The following is a 21,169-nucleotide window of genomic DNA, read 5'->3' as shown; positions in this document are numbered from 1 at the left end:
TACAGGATCAAGCGGAGGAATGTGAGTGCCACAAAAAACTCTTTGCTCCTGGACGAAAAAAAAACAACAACCCCTGGTCACATGTCCAACCAATGTGTCACTCCTCCTGCAGCTTTGTCTCCTCTCTCACCTCCATTTCCTCACATATCTCCTCGTAACTCATCCCTCCATCCTCCATCCTCCATCTTTTTCTGTCTTTCCTCTCTGCCGGTGTTCTCTATATTTCTTACCACCTCAACGCTAAACACACAAACTTCATAGCTTACGCGACGATGCAGTCACACACGAGCCGAACAAAAAGACTGAGCCACATCTGAGAGCGATACATAAAGAGGACCGCCGTAAAGCCTCACACTACAACTGCACAACAAACACCCTCGAAAACGGGCTCAGAGGAAATCTGCGGTTTGGGCATTGCATTATTTTAAAAGCTCTCTTCCCTCCATCATTACTACATTTCTCCATCTTCAAGTGTCTCCCATGCTATCCTCCATGCGCTCTCTGAGCCTGTTTCTCATTACAATTTGATGTTTCCACAGGCTTTCTCCCTCTCTGCCCAGCTTTAATATGTAAAGCGTTGACTTCCCTGCGTCTCTGTATGTGTGTGTGTGTGTGTGTGTGTGTGTGTGTGGTTTGGTTTGTTGTCGTAGAGAATCTGTTTCTGATTAGGTCTGCTCGAGCTAAGCTTTCCCTTGACTGCCACATTCGGGCCTGGCTTGGCATCGGAGCATTTCAGAGTGAAACTCATCCAAACCTTTAATTGTTTTTTTTTTAAAAAGCGGGCGGACCTGGCTTTTCTTTTCTGGGCCTTTGCTTTGTCGTGTCTTTCTATCCCTTCTCCCTCTCTCTCACATCCTCCTTTGTTCCTTCTCTCTCTCCCAGGGTCTGACACAAATGGAGGGATGAAGGGATGAGAGGGTATCTCTTATAGCCTATAATGCTCGTCTCCTTCGGGGTCTGCAGAGCTCATTAACCTACGTTACTCTCCACACGCCTCCATTAAAGAGAGACACCTGGCTCCCGAGGGCCCAAACGAGGGAAAATGACAAGTCCGGTCTCCCTTCATCAGCATATCAGACGCAGGATAGTAGAGAAAAGGGCTCATTACTCTGCAACACTGCTTATAGCCTCTGTAGCTAACTCTTGAGCTCCTTTATTGTGGCAGCTATTGATGCCCGTGTGTCGATTTCCCCCGTCATGTCAGCTGTAATGTGACGTGTGGATACCACACATTGAAATAATGACGTCCACATTACGTCCAAGTGGTTTCCCATGAATGACAAGTAGCCTAAGCACAATCAGAGGACGGCGGCTGCAGCTCTTCTACACAGGAAACGCACTGTGAGCCGCCGGTACGGAGGCAAGCCTCAGATTGGCCGGAGTCTCTGCTGCTGCGTTCGGGAGGGTTCGCCATTGAAATGCACACTGAGAGTAATTGCCAGTGGAAAAAAAAAGCCTAAATCTTGTTTAGGCGACGCGTCCCCCAATCTGTGCTCTGGTCCCTCGGCTGGCTCTTAATCTGCTTGGTGGGTAATACTTATAGCTTTTTTTTTTTTTCTAATGTTCCTCTCTATGCAACACAGAGGAATGCAGAGATAAGCAGCATGCCCCGTGCACGGTGCCACCTGGCCCCGAAACAAACAAACGCTATCAACTCCATTTTATTATATTTGGAGATGGAGAAAAAAGAGAAGCAGATGGCCGCTCGCTATTTTTCTGTTTGGTTTTCAGTGACTTCCTGTTTCTTCTTTTCTCTCTCTCTTCCCTCGCGTCCTTCCTGGTCTCTGTTCTTTCCTTTGTCTCCTCTGGCGTCCGTGCATCTCTGACACTAAAGTGAGCGAGTTGAACTGCATCGTTTTAGACGTCAGACTCCATGTTTTCCACAACGCTGACCTCTTTGTCTTCCGCTGGCTGCAGTTTCTCTCTCCGCTGTTTCTGTATTATCAAGTGCTCCCTCTCACCAGGAGTGTGTGTGGATGTTAGTTACAGTGATCTGTAGATTTCACATGTTCCCCTCAGCCTCCTGTTCTCAGTGTGTTTCTCCTCTCTTGCATCCGGCCGCTGCTCTTTTCCTCTTCAGTCCGTCTCCAGGGCGAGAAATATTAACATATCATTGCCGTAAGGATCTTCAAACTTCACAATTAATGGGTTTTTAATGGTTCCCGGGGCCCCTGCCATTATGTCGCCGGGCTAATCCAGTGGGGGACCATATGGGCAGCAGCCCCGACTCCGTACGCTGGACCCAGAAGGTTGTATAGAAACCAGTGGGGAAGCAGCGCCGGCGTGTACTTAAATCCAAAAGAGCTCAAGGCTTTATTAAAAAAAAAAGCGAAGAAAGTGTATTTGTCCGAGGCCCTGAGAGATTGGAGCGAGTGCAGGAGGGCGCTCCTTCTTTCCCGAGCGCTGGATTAATGGTCCACTTTGGTTCAAGGTGTGAAAGTGTGAAAAACGAGTGTGTGTGTGTGTGTGTGTGTGTGTGTCCGTGTGTGTGTATTGAGCACGGAGCTTTTTCTGCGACTTCAAGTTGTTGCACAAAACAAGCAGCTTGTCGTGGTTGCAGATTGAACTTAATGTTCCTCTGCTCACTGAAGAAAACACAGGATTATACACTAATAAAAACATAGCTATGGATATTAAATACCATATCTGCATAAAAGATCACTCACTGTACCTTTAAATCTATTTGTTGCTACAGTCACACACTCAGTTTTTCAGCTTAACTTGGAAGTGAAGCTGTCTGTGTTTGGATAAATGTGCCCTCGAGTCCGTTCATAACTACATTAAGTTAACTCACTTCCACTGTTCCTGCACCTCTGGTTGTTTATTTTTTATCTCCTATTAGACCGCGGTCGTCTTTCCCTGAAGGCACTTTCCATGCAGAGTCTTCTGACCGTGTGTTTGTATGTATTTAAAGGACACTGACTTAATTTGTCTCAAGTAAATTGGCATGATTCAGCGAATACAAGCATTACCTCGCTCCGCCATCCGCCGACAAAATGCCGGATGCCTTCAGACTTTGTCCTTGTTCGCTCTTCAGTAAACTCCCAGTGATCCAATTTGGAAATGCAATCCTTCTAGATGGACTCGAGAATGAATTACCAAAAGGTCGAAGGAACCGGCCGGGCGGCTAACAAGCCGGGCCGAAACACCTGAGTGGAAACCGGCCAGAAAAGCTCTTTCCTCATTACATTTCCTGTCAATGGAAAGAAGATTAAAAACGACTAAAGACTGCGTCTCATCGGCTCGCACACTTTTCCCTCAACATGATCCACTTAGACTTATAATGTAATGCATGTTATAGAGAGGGGCTGCCGGATGTGCACAGTTCCCCCTCTCTCTTTCTGTGGCTGTGCATGCCAGACTGTACAGTACAGTGCTGACGCAAGCTATATGTGTGTGTGTGTGTGTGTGTGTGTGTGTGTGTGTGTGTGTGTGTCCAGGTAATAGCCTGTAGCAGCACTGCTGCCCAGGGCCTGTCACAGGAGGAATGACATTTACTGCCACCTTAACTAGCTCATTAGCCTGCTGCTCGCTCTTCCTCCCTGTCCGCTCCACAGAGGCTAGTTAGCTTAGCGCCTTCTTGCTTTTCCAGTCGCGCCTATCAAGGCTATCGAGATAAAAAAAAAAAAAACGCCGGCATTGTTTCGTGAATTGAACCCTTGTTCTCGCGCTCCCTTCGCAGGAGTCTTCACCCGGTCCGTCTTTGAAGCGGCGCTTGATAAGAGCGTCGAGCCGCGAATCAATGGCCGCCGTTCATTGTCCCCTCGGCGCGATAGCGTAGCGACACGCTCACCTGCAGCGAGCTCATCTTTTTTGAATCAGACGCGATCCGGCAGACTGATTGGCCCTATTGTCACAGCGTTAACAGCTATTTCACTCAGCTTTTTCCATTCCTCCGCAAAGAGAAAAGATAAACATGCATTTGTTTCGACACACACACCTGTGTGTGTGTGCGCGCCGTTCCACCAGCTCACGTCTTCATTGTGCCACTTCTTCGGTTGATTGGAGGGTTGTGGCGTGATGTCGATGTGGGACAGACTCGACACGGCGCTTCGCTCTCCTCTCCTTCTCGCGCCGCCTGACATTTCTCTGTCGGATGGATTGACGTGAGCGATGGCGCAGAAGTAACGGCAGCGAAAAGATGACACGCAAATAGAAAATACGCAATTAAAACATCAGCTCAGGACGCCGGGCCTCCTGCGCTGTGGCGGCTGCGTTCAGCTCTCTGTCTGCAGCTGTCGACTGACACGAGCGCCCAGAAAGATGAGATGTGTTTGTTTAGCAGGCGTGTGAGCACAGTGTCACACACACACACACACACACACCGGACACACACACACACTCGCTGACACACACATGCAGCCCAGTCTTTGTTCTGGCCATGTTTTCTAGTTGATAAGACCTGTAAGATTCATTTAAAATGCAGCTACAGTACATTTAAACTACACACAACAAGTGTCATAACTCTTTTTGTATGTATATAATGCATTGGAAACATATTCATCATTAATTATAATCCGCTTAAAGCACTGTATGCATCCATTAAGCTTAATCTTGAACACATCATGCAACATTTTATAATTATAATGTTTCTGCACGTCTCTCTAAGTAGCTTATTGTTTGCTTCCCATAAAATAAAACATATTTTTTTTGTTATTCCAAAATGTTGCTTCACTTTACTTGAATTGACCAGCAATTATTAAGTATTATGGTAGTTATACATTGTTATAAAATGCTTTATAATGTGTTATGATTGCTGTTATGATGCATTATGAATGTGCATGAATATGTATAGCTGCACAGTGCGATAGATAGATAGATAGATAGATAGATAGATAGATAGATAGATAGATAGATGTATTAATCCCCAGTAGGGAAACTCATTTGTCACCATAACAGACTCTTACAAACAACAACAGACGAGGTTCACAGTGCACAACAGACAAAAAAACACAATATAAGAACAAACACCAGAAGATGCCAAATGAAACAAGACAAAAAGACACGTAACCGACGTAAAAATCTAAAAACCACAACTCAAGGTGCACCAGTGGAGAATAATCTTGTCCTCTATAGGTGGATTATAAATGCATTATTAGTATTTTATAATGCAGTCCGTTATAGAACGTGTTGTAAGTGAATGGCGTGGCTGTGTATGGGCAGTACCGCTCGTCTTCCTCTCTTCCTGCTCATAGTTTTGCGTCATCTTGCTGCAGTCAGTCATCCAGTGGCTCTGGTGTAAAAACAGCCCAGGGCCTGTTCTTACTGTCTGATCCCCCTTCCACTCGTCTTCCTCTCACTAATTGACTGTGCATGTGAGTGCTTGTGTGTGTACTGCTTCACCTCCACCATATCCTGCGTCTGCAACGTAAACACAGACAGTCGGCCGTCTGTGACTCATGATGAGTTTATTGTACAGTTCGTTCGTTCGGAGGCTCGACCGCGGGGCAGAAGAGCCGAGCGAGGCCTCAGCGCTCTTTACAGGTATCAGGCGGCGTTACAGGTTCCCACAAGACGAGGATTAGACGGCACATATTCAGCCCCTCAAAGTAAATACGCCTTTTGGTTCAGACTTTGTTGAGGGATCACTGGGAATATGAAGCTCTCTGGATGGCTGGGCCTTTAAAACCTCATGCGTGTTGTCAGTTTCGTTTCAGACCGTCCATACTGTTCTTTTGACCCCGCCGATGTGGTTCAGCACAACGGAGAGAGAGATGAATCATTGTTGGCCCTCCTGTTCTCAGTATTTACTCCGAGAAACTAACGAAGCGACACTAAAGCCCTCTCCAGGGAGCGAGGGGGGGGGGGGGACCAGTGGGATGAAGATCTTTCGCTTTCCCTTCTTACTTCTGACATGAGTTTATGTTTGAAACAAGTCGGCGTCGGTGCCAAATGAGGTGGCCGTTTGGCCGGCACCTCACGCTCCACTCCGTTCTCTACAATAAAACAAACCCCACGGGAGAGGAAGTGTCCTCACCAAGCAAATATGCCAGCTGTGACCAATTGCAGAGGTTGTTTTTTTTTTTACCTTCACAGCTACTTAATTCTGCTTTAACTGCTCTGGATCAGTGCTGGCCAGAATAGTCCCTTTTTTTTTTGTGAGCTTTCAAGTCAAAACAAAAACAAAGTAACTGCACGCTGGGTCTTTTATCTCGCGCAGTCTAAGCTCATGTTCTCCACGTCGTGAAAACAACTGCTTATTTCAGACAGCTTAACTAAGCTGCACTCCTTTCCCCCCCCGTCTCTCCAACTGCTTTGTTAGCTCTGTGTCTGCTTGTATTTTCAGCCGACAGTCTGCTCGCTTAATGACAGCTTTGCTTTGACTTTCACTCGTGGAAGTGATTGCGGGTGCGCGTGTTTGCTAGCTATAGCGTGCAGGCCTGTGTTTGCAAAATTTTTGTGGTGTTTCACGTGACAGAAGAGGTCTGTTTTGGCTCTGGGGCTGGCTGGTTTTTTAGGGCTCACATTGGAGAGGTGGAGGGGGGCCGCGTCGAACCGTACCGGGCTGTCTTAAGGCAGCGCAGCGTGGGACTATCCAAGTGTAGTTAACATGTATGAGGGTGGATTATAACATGAAGGCCCCTCTCCTCAGGCACACTCTGTCACAGATCTGTCGGGCCTCTCGGAGACCCCTCACAGCACCGCGCTCATCTGTCAACAGGCAGAGCCAAAGGCACATAAACACACACACACACCTATACAAATGCATGGCTGTGTATGCAAACATAATGTACACACACACACACACACACCAATGCAAAGACACACAGACAGGATGTGTAACGACATATGCACCAGCCAGCTGCGGCCTCGGAGACGTTGCATTTCATCTGAAGAATTTTGAAGTATGTTGGTGATTTAAAATGTCTGCCTTTCCTGAGACAACCAGCTCAGAGCGAACCGCGGCCTGTCAGAGGCAAATACGCAAAGTGCTTGTTTAATTCATGAAAGACAGCTGTCCCGCGTTGTAGGACGATGCTAACAAATCACTTGTGACATTTAATGAAATCATTTAGTATGCGTTACCAACATGTGTGTTCAATAAACTAAACAGACACTGTTCCTCTTTTGTCGAGTGTTTTAGCTTTTTCACGACAAAGAACTGCTGAATGGTGACTTTCAGTCTATTTAACGGGGTGCGTTTGTCAAAAGAGCTGCTTCAGACTGTTGTGGTTTTGTCCTAATATATATATATATATATATATATTTTTTTTTTTTTGTCAAAATTAAAAAAAAAAATCAATCATATATATATATTTTTTGTCCTAATTTTATTTGTTAACAAAATGTTAAAAAAAAAATTCAGTCATATATTTTTTTTGTCCATTTTTTTTTTTTTTTGGTCAAAATTTACAAAAAAAAAATAAATTCAGTCATATATTGTTTTTTGTCCTTTTTTTGGGCAAAATTCAAAAAAAAAGAAAAAAAAAGAAAAAGAAATTCAGTCATATATTTGTTTTGTCCTAATTTTTATTTTTTTAAATTTTTTTTGGCAAAATGTAAAAAAATAAATCTCAGTCATATATATTTTTTGTCCTAATTTTATTTGTTGGCAAAATGTTAAAAAAAAAAAAAAATTCAGTCATATATTTTTTTTGTCCATTTTTTTTTTTTGTCAAAATTTACAAAAAAAAAATTCAGTCATATATTTTTTTTGTCCTTTTTTTTGGGCAAAATTAAAAAAAAAAAAAAAAGAAATTCAGTCATATATTTGTTTTGTCCTAATTTTTATTTTTATTTTTAATTTTTTTTGGCAAAATGTAAAAAAATAAATCTCAGTCATATATATTTTTTTTGTTGTCCAAATTTCTTCTTTTTTTTTTTGGTCCTAATTTTTTTTTTTTTTGTGGCGGAAATGGACTTCCAGAGTTTACTCACCGCATGTGTCTTGTTGTGCTTTTGATTAATTGACATATTTTTTTCTATTTTTTTTTTTTTAATTTTGTCAGCAGTACTTTCACAAAGAATGTTGAAATAAAGTTACATACCATTTCTCTCTTTTTTTGTACTTTTCCAAAGGATGTACATCTTTATAAAGCTGAGAAACTCATTCATTCAGACTCTCTCTGTCTCCTGCTTCCACTCTCTCTGCTATCCATGGACATTCACCTCCCTCAGCCAATCACATCACTGCTGTCAAACTTGAAAACTATTCTCTCTGGGACCTTCTCCACCACTTCCCCTCCAGTTTCCACATCCAATCATTCAGATATCCTCTTTTCACCACCATAAAATACTCTATCCTTTATATATGCTATGTCACAAGGAGGTCTATTGCATCTCTAGGTCTTATGAAGGCGTCCAAACCAATTTGCTCTCATCCAAGCCAACACTGTATTGTTTGTGTCGTCGTTGTCGAGTTACTTTCAAAGACACCGGTCGACCGAGCAACCCAATGGGGACGATGCTCTTAAAGCGAGCGTGAGCCAAGATTAGCTCTTAATGAAGCCGGCGTCGTCCACGGAGGCGCCGACGCAGTCAGCTGCAAAAACACATTTTGTGACCTCGCGATGTAATCATTATAAATAAGCTCCATCTTGTGAGTTCATCACCTTATGAGAGTATTGCATGAGTGTAAGAGGAGGAGGGGTCATGAATGTGTGGGGCACCACCGTCATGAAGAATAATGGTATGGATCCCAGAGGTCAATTGGCGCCACGCTGCATTAGAGGGACAGGTGATTGATTCCACCAAAACATGATCGATAGGTGACCCCCCCCCCCCCCCTCCCCTATGGAGACGAGCGTCTCTATATCCGAGCCTAGTGTGTGTGTGTGTTTAATATTGTGTCTATGGGGCGGGTTGCAGGCCAAGCTTAGCGGTCATGGCCGCTCAGTCATCCGGGGAAAGAACCATGGGGGGCAGCTGCACCCTTCCAATCTGTGTGGGGGGGGGGGTGTCAGACCCGGGTGAGGTGGATCGACAGGAGGGAGGGTGGCTCGGTTAGAGAGGGAGGGATGGAGGGTTGGACTGGATCTCTGTCGGCCGGGCTCCTGGCTGCAGGCGGCATGTCAGCTGGGCCTTTTCCCCAGACCCCCCCCCCCACCACCACCACCACCACCACCATCTCTCCCCCCTCAGCCCCCTCTCTCCAATCAGTGATGGACGGATGGTTTTGGGGGGGAAGGAGGAGGCGCATGGCCAGTTAGTTCCGCCCCACAGCAGCCCGCTTTATTGGGCCTTCATTGGGGATTATTGTTATTGAATTATGGAGGGGCCTCCCTTCAGACGATCTCTGGCAGGAAGTACGGGACGGCGGGCCTTCATGCAAACTGCTGATGTGTGACGCCCCCCCCCCCCCACCTCCACCCCCCTCCTCCGCCCTCTGCTCCAACCTCCTAGCTGCAGCCAGCATCAGGAAGCATTGCATGCCCATTCAGATCCCTAGTGTGAAGACACACACAGACACAAGTGCAAACATGTGCAGGGACACACACACACACACACACACACACACACTCAGATGGCAAAGGAATGCACCATTTATAGTCATTTGCCTTTTGGCTGGCATTAGCCGAGCATTAAGAGAAGCGAAGAATAACTAAATGGAAAGTGTGTGGCAGACAGATGAGGTGTACGAAGAGGGTCATATGGGGGGAGTGTGTGTGTGTGTGTGTGTGTGTGTGTGTGTGTGTGTGTGGAGGGGGAGGGGCAAGGGGGGTTCCCCATCTTTCCATATTGCTGGCTGTTTGTTCACCCCGGTCCATCGTCGTCTTTGCCCTCAGGACTCTGCATTCCTCACACCCATCCCTGAACTCCCCCCTTAACGCTGTCTGGCCTTGACACCCCCCCACCCCCCACCCCCCCTTCCTCCAACCCCCAAAACCCTGACACACGTGTTCACAGACCGAGAGACACCCACGAGACTGAAAACCCATTTATGCATGTATGCACATTTACACACAAACACACACATGTCAGCTGCTCTGCACCGGCTCCAATGCCTTTGTAAGGAATTGAGATTATGACTCCCTATTGTGCCGCGCCCAGAGGATTACAGGAGGTGATCCGGGCTTTGCTGATGTCTGGGACCTGCGCATATACATATATATATAGACTGTAGATTAGACTTTACAGTTCATATAGAATCACAGGGTTGGTTGATGTCATGAAACTATTATGGCTAGACTCCAAACTGATTTTTTTTTTTTTTTTTTTTTGCAGTGATGTTTAGCGGATTATAGCGAGGTAATCTGGTTAAAGACACACTGTTGGCTACATCTGAGGGATTAACTTTATATCCAGCAGGAAATAGTTCATGATACGATGGCCGCCCCTCCATTAATGGTTCATCTCCACCCTTCTTCACACTCCATTCCCTTCTCACGTGAGATAGCTTATGGAGGGATTTGGTGACATTTGACCTCTAGCGACCCCCCAATCCTTATAGCTTTACACCTGCATGAGAGAACATATGACATCTGCGGCTCTGCATCAACACTCACGACTCTTTTTTACAAACAAATGGCGGTTGGGACGATTGGAAACGTCTTGGAAATAAATGTCCAAAAGGGTTGTTGGTAGTGGAACCTTTTGTAATGAGCTACTACAGGAACAAAAATAAAATAAAAAGCCAAAAAAGACCTTTTTTTCTAAGAGTAAACAAAGCTTCAACCGTTTTTTTTGCTGTTCCTCATGTAAAATAACCGACCTGAAGTGGACTGGCGCTTCTCTGTTTACAGACTGGACTCTCAACCTAACAGAGTTTATGTACACGGTACTAAACCTTCCAGCTGCTCAGACAGCAAAGAGCCCAGATTGTTGCTCTTACCCCTCTCAGGTACAGTCAGAAACTCTCCATCCGGCCCAAACCGATCCCAACATGTGTATTTTCTAAGCCGCACATTGTACCACAGCGGTACAGTATTCCTCTTGCCATCTGCAGCTTTCGCTCTCTTTCTCTCTCCCGTGAATCATGTGCATAACTTCTGTATCATGGCTCATTCTGAATGCACTTTGACCTCTCCATTTGAACAAAGCCTTCTGGACGTGGTGTGTGTCTGTGTGTGTCTCAAAGGGGGGTATCCACTGTCTGGCCTCTCTGAGACACAGAAAATACCTCCCTGGGTCTGTCACACAAAAAAAAAACCGTTAACAAACCAAACACCCCACTGCTCCTCCTCCTCCTCCCTCCTCCTCTTCATCACCAGTCCCCTACATATGGACACAGTTATTGGCCTCTTGTTGTAAAGGAACAAAGAGAGTGTAAGCAGCAGTCAGAGCAGAGGAGGGAGGGGGAAGGAAATGTATATCAACGTGCTATGAATCCTTCCCACGAGGCCTCCACTCTTCCCAGAGTGATGGAAACAAAACAAGCCTCTAGGTTCGTGTTGACCCAAACGTTTATGTGGTTTTTACAGTAAGAAGAACAAGGAAGGGGAAACCCCCCCAAAAAAAGCGATGTGTTTTTCCAGAAAGAGACAGAAAAGCCCAGTTGTGGGCTAACAGGAAGCCAGAGAGTTATGTGGAGGGGGGGATTTGAACCGAGGTACCAAAAATATGGAGCCGTCTGGCCGGAGTCTGTGGTCAGCTCGTGAAAACGAAGAAAATGGAGAAAGCAAGTATTGTCTGATGTGGGAACTTTTTTGTTTCTTTAGCTAATTAAAGCCCAGGAAGGACACTCGTGTCCCTAATCTGCAAGGTTAGCTTCAAATGTGAACGCCACGTTCAAATCGAGGGACCAATTACATTCAGCATTGAAATTTGAATTTCAAAGCATTCAAGTGTGAAAGTAGATGAACATTTCCTCTCTCAGGAGAACGACCTCATCCTAATTCTAGCGGAGTCGTGACGGAGGAAGCGGCGGACATGACAGTATCCTGTAACCTCCTGTTTTTTTGGGAGGGATTTCACGGTATAGTCTTGTCTTGTGTGCTTTCTGGCATTTTTTAGAGTAACAAAACCCCTCCACGGCCGCTAACGCTAGACATTACCTCACAAAAGTGGATTCATGCAAAAAGGAAATGGCAAATCCCGCAGGTAATGTAGGCATGAATCAGTCGGGCCAGACGGCAGGAAAGATCACGCTCGCTCCCTTTTTTTTTTTTGAGCTCCAGACGTCTCGGTGCTGCAGCTGTACTGTACCGAGCTGTCGCAGCCCTTTATACTTTCACTCTCGATGTAGCTCAAGGCGAGAGAACAGAGTGTGTGTGTGTGTGTGTGTGTGTGTGTGTGGAAGGAGGAAAAGAAGAAGAAGAAGGGGTGGAGGTGTTGTTGGTTTAATTCCTTGCGGTTACATGCCTTGCCGGATAAAGAATAGACACACATGGGTGTACACACCTTAAGCATAAAGTGTTGCACATATATATATATATATATATATATATATATATATATATATATATATATACATGCTAATGCACCCCAAGGTGCAGGAACTGATAAGTTTAGGGGGCACCTTGCTGCTTCCTGTCTAATTTAAAAAAAATAATAAATCCTTCGAATATGCACCAATCAAGCACAGCATCAGATTGTGTTTTCTCCTTCAGGGGTGTGATTGTACATCCCCAATTTCTTCACTGCACACATACACACACACACACACACACACACACACAAACTGTCTGGCTGCTGACCGGCACTAATGCCCTAATGGCGCTGTCCTACATACTTGTACGCTAGTGTCTGTTTGCAACCTCGCTCGCTCGCCCGGAGCTGGAGGCGGTTTGGGGGGGAGGAGAGGGAGAAGAAGATGGGAGGAGAGGAGGAAGAAGATGGGATGAGAGGAGGAAGAAGATGGGAGGAGAGGGGGGAGAAGATGGGAGGAGAGGAGGAAGAAGATGGGAGGAGAGAGGGGAGAAGATGGGATGAGAGGAGGAAGAAGATGGGAGGAGCGGGGGGAGAAGATGGGAGGAGAGAGGGAACAACATGTGAGAAGAGAGGGAACGAGATGGGAGGAGAGAGGGAACAAGATGGGAGGAGAGAGGGAACAAGATGAGAGGAGAGGAGGAAGAAGATGGGAGGAGAGAGGGAACAAGATGGGAGGAGAGAGGGAACAACATGTGAGAAGAGAGGGAACGAGATGGGAGGAGAGAGGGAACGAGATGGGAGGAGAGAGGGAACAAGATGGGAGGAGAGAGGGAACAAGATGAGAGGAGAGGAGGAAGAAGATGGGAGGAGAGAGGGAACAAGATGGGAGGAGAGAGGGAAGAAGATGTGAGGAGAGGAGGAAGAAGATGGGAGGAGAAAGGGAAGAAGATGGGAAGAGAGAGGGAAGAAGATGGGAAGAGAGAGGGAACAAGATGAGAGGAGAGAGGGAACAAGATGAGAGGAGAGAGGGAACGAGATGGGAGGAGAGAGGGAACGAGATGGGAGGAGAGGGGGAAGAAGATGGGAGGAGAGAGCGAAGAAGATGGGAGGAGAGAGGGAACAAGATGGGAGGAGAGACTGAACAAGATGGGAGGAGAGAGGGAACGAGATGGGAGGAGAGAGGGAAGAAGATGGGAGGAGAGAGGGAACGAGATGGGAAGAGAGAGGGAAGAAGATGGGAGGAGAGAGGGAACGAGATGGGAAGAGAGAGGGAAGAAGATGGGAGGAGAGAGGGAAGAAGATGGGAGGAGAGAGGGAAGAAGATGGGAGGAGAAAGGGAAGAAGATGGGAAGAGAGAGGGAACAAGATGAGAGGAGAGAAGGAACGAGATGGGAGGAGAGAGGGAACAAGATGTGAGGAGAGAGGGAACAAGTTGTGAGGAGAGAGGGAACAAGATGTGAGGAGAGAGGGAACAAGATGGGAGGAGAAAGGGAACAAGATGGGAGGAGAAAGGGAACAAGATGGGAGGAGAGAGGGAACTCTCTTTTCCGATCAGAGGTGTGTTTTTGGAGGAGAGAGAGTGTTTGTGTTTGAGTTGCTCTCACCGGTTGTCGAGCGAAGTTGTCTATTGTTCAAATGAGGATGAGTTAATTGCCCGTTGTCCCCTCGTCGTTGCTTATTTCTTCCATTCATCAGCATTTGCACTCAGCAGACAGCGTTTCTGCAATTATAGGATAAAGGCTCGTGGAATTGCCCGGCGTCTCCCGAGGGTGTCGTTTCACAGGATCCGGTTTTATGAAGTAAAACAAAAGTCATTTGTCTATTTTACTGCAACAGTCAATGCAGTGAATCGTTGAAAGATGAGCATTTGATTTGCTTAAAAATGTAATTCTTGACTCTTTATGTAAAATCACTATGTATAAAACACATGACAATATGATGTCATGATAATATTACCTAGAAAATACCTGAACAAAAGGGATGAAAGATAAAAATACAAGCGATAGAAAACACATAAAAAAAGGTGTATTCAGTGTTTTATATGGTCTCTTTACTAGATTGTAATGGTTTATATTTTCCAAAAGAAAATGTAATTTTTTAGGACGCCTATATTCAGATTAGTTCTTGATTGAATAAACATATATTAACCAACAGAATAATGGTATTATCTGGGGGGAAATGCATGTCGCAATGTGTGAATGGATTACTTTTTTATTAAAAAAAGTGCTGCATGAGCTGTAAAAAACAATCTATTTTTGTTTAGCATTGCTTCAAAAAGTGCATATGCACTTGACGTTTCCCCCTTTTCACAAACATGACTTATTCGAGGGTTTGTATATTCATATCTGCACCTCGCTTTATGGTCACAAGTGTCACAGACAGCGATGGTCCAACGTTGCAGGCCGGTCATCGATGTCTGCAGCTGTTTATCCTCCATCTTCATCCACGAGCCCGCCGCTGCCTTATGCATGCGGACGAGGGGAAGCAGAAGCTTTGCAGTGTGATGGAGGTGTGTATTGACCCGGCGAGGCAATAAGGATGGAATACTAATGGGGTTAATAGAATTAATGGCGCTGTCACCATCGGTCGGTGAGGAGCGCCGGGCTTCTTCTGGCTGATTGCTTTCTGTTTGCTGGAGCTCCGATTTTTTGAACTCTATCACTCTGACTTCTTATCTTCTGTCTCTCGGCGTCTGTGTCCGTCTCGTTGTCGTCTTTCTCGCTCATTCTTCTTTCGAAAAAGATTAAAGGAGCAATACGCGACAATTAGAGCGTCAATGCAGAAGAAAATGACTCTTATCTGTGAAGATGTAACAGGAGATTGTCTACCTGAGCGGAGCACGGAGATGCTCTCGCTGTTAGCACTGTTAGCACACTTAGCTACGAGCTGTTTGCCCAGACGTGTCGGTGACATGTTGAGAGCCGTCGAGAAGCAATCGAAATGCTTCCGATTGTGCGTGATGCACCTTTAAAGCTGCTGTAATGATGCACCTTTTTTTGCAGATGCCCTTTGTTCATTGAGCTATTGATTTTTATAAAGTGGTTGTGATCTATAAGTCTTTATATCCCTTGTGTCCTTGCAGGGGTGTGTGTGTATGTGTGTGTGTGTGTGTGTCTGCACTGGTCCCGAGGCAGGCAGGGTGTGTGTATTAATGGAAGGCTGACATTTAAAGCAGTGTATTTAGTACCACTGAATTAGCATACTTTAACTGGCTGGTCTATTCCTTCTGGAGAAAAGCGGGCATTAAAATCCTGACGCAAGATTGGTGGGCAATTTTAGAGCTTTAGTGAAGATTCATAGACTACAAAATGTGCCGACACACACACACACACACACACACTCTACCTTCTTTGTCTCCCCTCTTCTTTTTCAACTTACTCTGACCCGTGTGTACGCCGCTGGTCTGTTCTGCATACGCAGCATTTTCCTCTCCTGCTGCTTCAGAGCATGTGTATGAGTTATGAGGGGATGAGAAAGTGTGTGGGGGGTTGGAGGGGTGTGTGTGTGTCTGTGTGTGTGTGTGTGTGTGTGTGTGTGTGTGTGTGTGTGTGTGTGTGTGTGTGTGTGTGTGTGTGTGTGGGTTGGATAAAGGCAGATACTCTGTCACCAACACGTGTCCCTACTGATGAGTATCTCTGATCCCCGGTCTACATGAAGACGCAGGCTAGCTGCTGTTTAGCATGTCCAATGTGCAAAAAAGGGAAACGCAGCTGCAGCGCATGAAGTCAATAGAGGTCCCTGTGTGTGTGTGCGTGTGTGTGTGTCTGTTTTCCTTGTAGTAAAAGTCATAAACGTACACACAAACGTTGCAGGTTGCAGTATTAACGAGGCTATTTCATCACCTTGTTGGCAGTCTTAATTAGTATAATTAAAAAATATGCAATATGCAAGCATGATGCCACTGTGCATTCCTTTTAAAGCATTTATACAAAAAAATAAAAGGTCATTCCACATGTATGGCTCCTCGTCATCATCCCTGCCGTTGTTCAGACCAGTTGCAGCGTTGTGTTCGGTTGCTCTCGGTGCTGCAGCGAGCCACAAGCGCTCATCACCTGTTGATTGCAGAGACGTGAAGAAGACGTTGCTTGTTGCAGTTAAAGGGAACTGCAATAAAAAGGCCCGCTGTGGACCATGTGTGTCATAATATGGACGCTGGACTCTGTTTTCTCTGCTGGATGATTTTGTTTCTCTTGCTAGTTTCTCCAAGATGAGCAACCCTATAGTTTGGACCGATGGAGATTAACTTTGACTTTCCGTTTTGTGTCCCGAGAGAGTGTTTGAGCTGGAAATGTTCTCGCTGGAGGGAAAATCAGCACTGAAACAAGCGAAAGTCGACTAAAAATGATCAGCACACTCTTCAGCGGTGAGTTCATCTGGAGCCACGGGGGTTTTGGCCCTTGTGAACATGTTGAATGGGGTCAGACATGTAACCCCTCCCCCTCCACACACACACACACACACACACTCATCAGTAGCATCACTGTCTCCTGCAAAGGACTGATTGGTTAACCCCTCTCCCTGATAGTTCATCCCCCCCTTTACGCTCCCTTTGTGGCCGGGTGGCCAGCAGAGGTCAAAGGTCCTCAGCGTGGCGTCCATCTTCCCCTCGTCTCTTTGTGGCAGCCTCACAAGAGGAGCTCTGGTGATCCAATAGCTGCTGGGACTTTGTATGTTGGAGGTAAGAGGAGGTGACCTGTTGTCTCCACGGAGCTGGATGTGGTCCGGGTGGATGTTAACACCATTTAAAAACTCTCCTTTACAAGAAAACATGAGCTTTCCCCCCCCGGCTGTTTACATCAGCAGCACTCTTCTGAACTAATCTGTCGTTTTCATTGATGAATCACAAATTCGGTGGTCATTGTTCTGATTGATTGATGAAGTCCTGGGCGGATGTAGACATGGATGAGGGTAAAGAAAGGGGGATTTCATTCATTGAATGTGTAATTTAAGTCATGTTCATTATTAGAACACATTTAAAAATGATAAACACTGAGCAAAGTGTATGAATGTAAGCTTACGACGCTTCATTCTTTCATTCCTCGTCATTTCTCTACGTAGCGTCTCCTCTATGGAGGTAGATTTGTGTCTTTTTTTACCCAAGCACAGTTCTAGTTTGTAAGTACATTTTCTTCAAATCTTCACTCTGAATTAAAAAAAAAAAAAAAAAATCCTGCAAAAAAAAGCTCTCAAAACTAAAATTTGCTCTAAAAAAAATTGCTCTAAAATTAAAAAAAAAAAAAAAAAAAAAAAAAACGCTTTTAGTTTTGAAAGCAAATTTCTAGTTTGTAAGTAAATTATTTCCAAATTTTTACTCTCAATTAAAAAAAAAAAGCTAGAAAAAAAGCTCTCAAAATTTGTTCTCACAAAAAATTGCTCTAAAAAAACAAATGCTTTTTTAAAATAGTTTTTAGAGCAAATTTTAGTTTTGAGAGGATTTCATTTTTTCTAAGCGTTTTTTTTTTTTTTAATTGAAAGTAAAGAAGAAAAAAAAAACGCTCTTAAAAAATAATGCTCTCAAAACTAAAATTTGCTCTCAAAAAAAAATTATTTTTTTTTGTAGAGCAATTTTTTTAATTGATAGCAAATATTTAGAGATAATTTACCTACAAACAAAACATTTGCTCGGGTAAAAAAGACACCCGTCTACCTACACTTTCCCGTGGCCTCGATGGAGACTTCATTGAGTGTTAAAACCTCGCAGCGAGACAACACATTCGCTCACTCACCGCCGGCAAATATCTCTCGCTAACATCAACCGCGGCATGAAACGCACGGGGAGGTTACTGGAGCTCGAACGCATCACAGGTGTAAAAGGTGAGTTGATTGAAGTGCTTTTATTCTCATTTGCTGCGCGGATCCCGTCGGCAATCATTTCCTAGTATCTCACTTCCACCTGCCAATCTCGTCCCGCACTTAAATCTCACAAATCCAGCGGGAGAAATGGAAACAATTTCAGCTAATTTGCTCCTCACCTGAACCTTTTTCTTTGCTACTTCTTTTTTTTTTTTTCGATTTGCATATCTTTGTGATCATTTCGAAAGGACGCCGAGGGAGAAAACAGGAGGTGTGATAATTCTTTCTGGTTCAGACTGTTTGACATTGCTGTAATAGCTTTTGTCTAACCATCATGCATCAGCCCGGAGTTGTGTTATTGCTTTGTCCCTTTGCTTCTTTACTCGCATCAAATAAGTTTAAATACTGCTTTATCTTTGAAGAATCATTTTCTGTGGAGCCAATGTTCCGTTATTAGAAGTCAAGCCTCTGTAATGTGAAATATTTTAGCAATTAGATTCATAATAGTGATGTCATACCCACATACCACTGCTACTACCTGTAATTCCTTTACTCTTGCTGTATCATAATCACTTCATTAATATGTTGTCATGTTTTTTTGGCATCACAAGTCACTTCTGCCAACACAGAACACCTTACAGATTCAAAATAGCAAAGTTAGCTGCTAAAAAATGCTTCATAATGGATATAATATTTAGTAGATCAAGTTGCATTCATCTCCATATAAAACAATCCAGCTGCTAAATCATGCAACTCTACTTAAAGAAGAAGGTTTCCTCTAATCTCGCCAGAATAAATATACGTACTATGCCTCTGCATCGCCGTGGTTCAGAACATCTGACACAAGAAACATGATGACCGGCTGAGTCCTTTTCACCCACCTTTCTACTGCTAGAGCGTGTTTTTTGTGTTTGTTTTTAATTGAGGGCAAAGATTTGGAGATAATTTACTTACAAACTAGAAATTTGCTCAAGTAAAAAAGACATAAATCTACCTCCGTATGTTTTGTGGACACCTGGAATTGTACAGAGGGAAACTTTTGAGAAGCTACAAGTACCAGAGACACCGAGAGTGAACTATACGGCAGCAATTTTGTTTTTTTTAAAGCAAATTTTAGTTTTTAGAGCATTTTTTTTATAAGAATGTATTTTTTTTAAGAGCGTATTTTTTTGCGAATTTTTTTTTTTGAGAGCAAATTTTAGTTTTTAGAGCATTTTTTTTAATGAGAATGTATTTTTTTTAAGTGCGTATTTTTTTGAGAATTTTTTTTTTTTGAGAGCAAATTTTAGTTTTTAGAGCATTTTTTTTAATGAGAATGTATTTTTTTTAAGTGCGTATTTTTTTGAGAATTTTTTTTTTTTGAGAGCAAATTTTAGTTTTGAGAGCATTTTTTTTAATGAGAATGTATTTTTTTTAAGTGCGTATTTTTTTGAGAATTTTTTTTTTTGAGAGCAAATTTTAGTTTTGAGAGCATTTTTTTATGAGAGCGTTTTTTGTTTTTTTTGGAGAACAAATTAATTTTTTTTAGAGCAAATTGTAGTTTTTAGATCATTTTTTATGAGAGCGTTTTTTTAATTTTTTGAGAACAAATTTATTTTTTTTAGAGCAAATTTTAATTTTGAGAGCGGATTTTTTTTTTTGAGAGAACATTATTTTAATTGAGAGCAAAGATACTCTGCCTCTGCATCGCCGTGGTTCAGAACAACACGATGACCTGCTGAGTCCTTCTTCTCTTCTTTCTACTGCCAATTCACATCCCTCAAAACATCCTTTCTTTCCCTCCTGTAAGTGTTGAATCCGCCTCATCTCCCTCGCTCCTCTCTTCCTTCTGTCGCGTCAGCTAATAAAGGAAAAGTTACTGTGGCGTCAGCTATTCAGGGGAACGTATGCAAACCATTTCTTCTCTTAACGTTTGAGTTCCAGTTGAGTATAGAACGAGTTGCTTTTTCGTTCTGGCCAACCTCTATTTTTTTTTTTGAGGGCTAAGCAGAAAATCCCTCCGCACCACATCCCCTCCTCTTGTGCTCTCTCTGAACCTTCTTGGCCGGCGTCCATCGCTCAGTGTTTTTTAATGCGGAGCTAAATATAGGCCTCGCATTGTGCCGCTGTGCTTAATATGTGTGTTTGGGTTGATTGGAGTTAAAGGCCTGATCTCATCCCAACCGCAGACCCTAAATGCATGTTGGACTCAGGGAACGACGGCGGGGGGGCAGACAAACAGGGAAAAGTGCTGATGTCATCGTGTCTTGGGGGTTGTGACCGAGAGCAACGGCAACAATACGGGAGCTAAACTGGGATTGAGCGATTGTTGGATGAGGCTATTACGGAGACGGCAGTCGTCGGATTGCTTGTTACGACTCGCCGGGATTGTGTTTAATGGGATGTTTTGCTTTTTCGATATATATATTCACAATCAGGGGGGAAAAATTGGCAATTCGAATGCTCATCATCTGTGATTTGTTGGTCACTTGCATTTTTTTTCATGTCCGGTCAGATGAGGAAAGATGTGGTATCGGAGAGGGTTAACTGCTTTGCACATGGAGTCCAGAGGCAAATCAATAGGCTTTATGGGGCCTTGGACAAATATATGAAGTAATTGCCCTCGTATTGACTCGGGGCTCCGGCCATTTTAGAAGATATTATGCCGCCGTATGAGCAAGTTAGAGGGAGAATTACACTCGTGTGAAGAGTGGAGTCTTTGTCTTGATCCCAGTGTCTGTTTCTTTCATCCCCCCCCCCCTCCTCTCCCACTGTACTTTCTCCTTTTTCTCCATTACATTCCCTCCAATCTCTCCATCTGTCCATTTTGTTTCCCTCTCCCTTCTTTGCTCCGTCTCTATCTTTTCCTTTTTTGCCTCTCCTCCATCTCCATCTCCATCTCCATCTCCATCACCACCGAGAAGCCTCTCTGACCCACCGAGTCGGTCCGATGGGGGAAGTGACACGTATACAGCGTACATAGAGGCGAGCGGGTTAACATAAGCCTTATGGGAGCTTATATATCGTACAACAGGAACAAAAGAGACGGCGCGGCGGTGCCGAGAGCCGAGAGCCATCGCGGACGCACACACGAGCACATTTCTGCTCGGCGCTCGCTACCGACACCAGAATTCTTCAGCCTGACACC

General features: G+C 44.3%; 1 protein-coding gene across 1 annotated transcript in view; it reads left to right on the top strand.

The window, feature by feature from the left end:
• Window positions 1-21,169, top strand: part of plxna2 (plexin A2) — a 184,646-nt gene that overhangs the window by 48,029 nt on the left and 115,448 nt on the right. The gene's annotated exons all lie outside the window — the stretch shown is intronic.

Source organism: Clinocottus analis, unplaced genomic scaffold (genome assembly GCF_023055335.1).
Source record: "Clinocottus analis isolate CAN_PGR_092001 unplaced genomic scaffold, fCliAna1.0.p SCAF_4, whole genome shotgun sequence".
In the NCBI taxonomy this organism is placed as follows: Eukaryota; Metazoa; Chordata; class Actinopteri; order Perciformes; family Cottidae; genus Clinocottus; species Clinocottus analis.
This window is presented reverse-complemented; position numbering and strand designations above follow the sequence as displayed.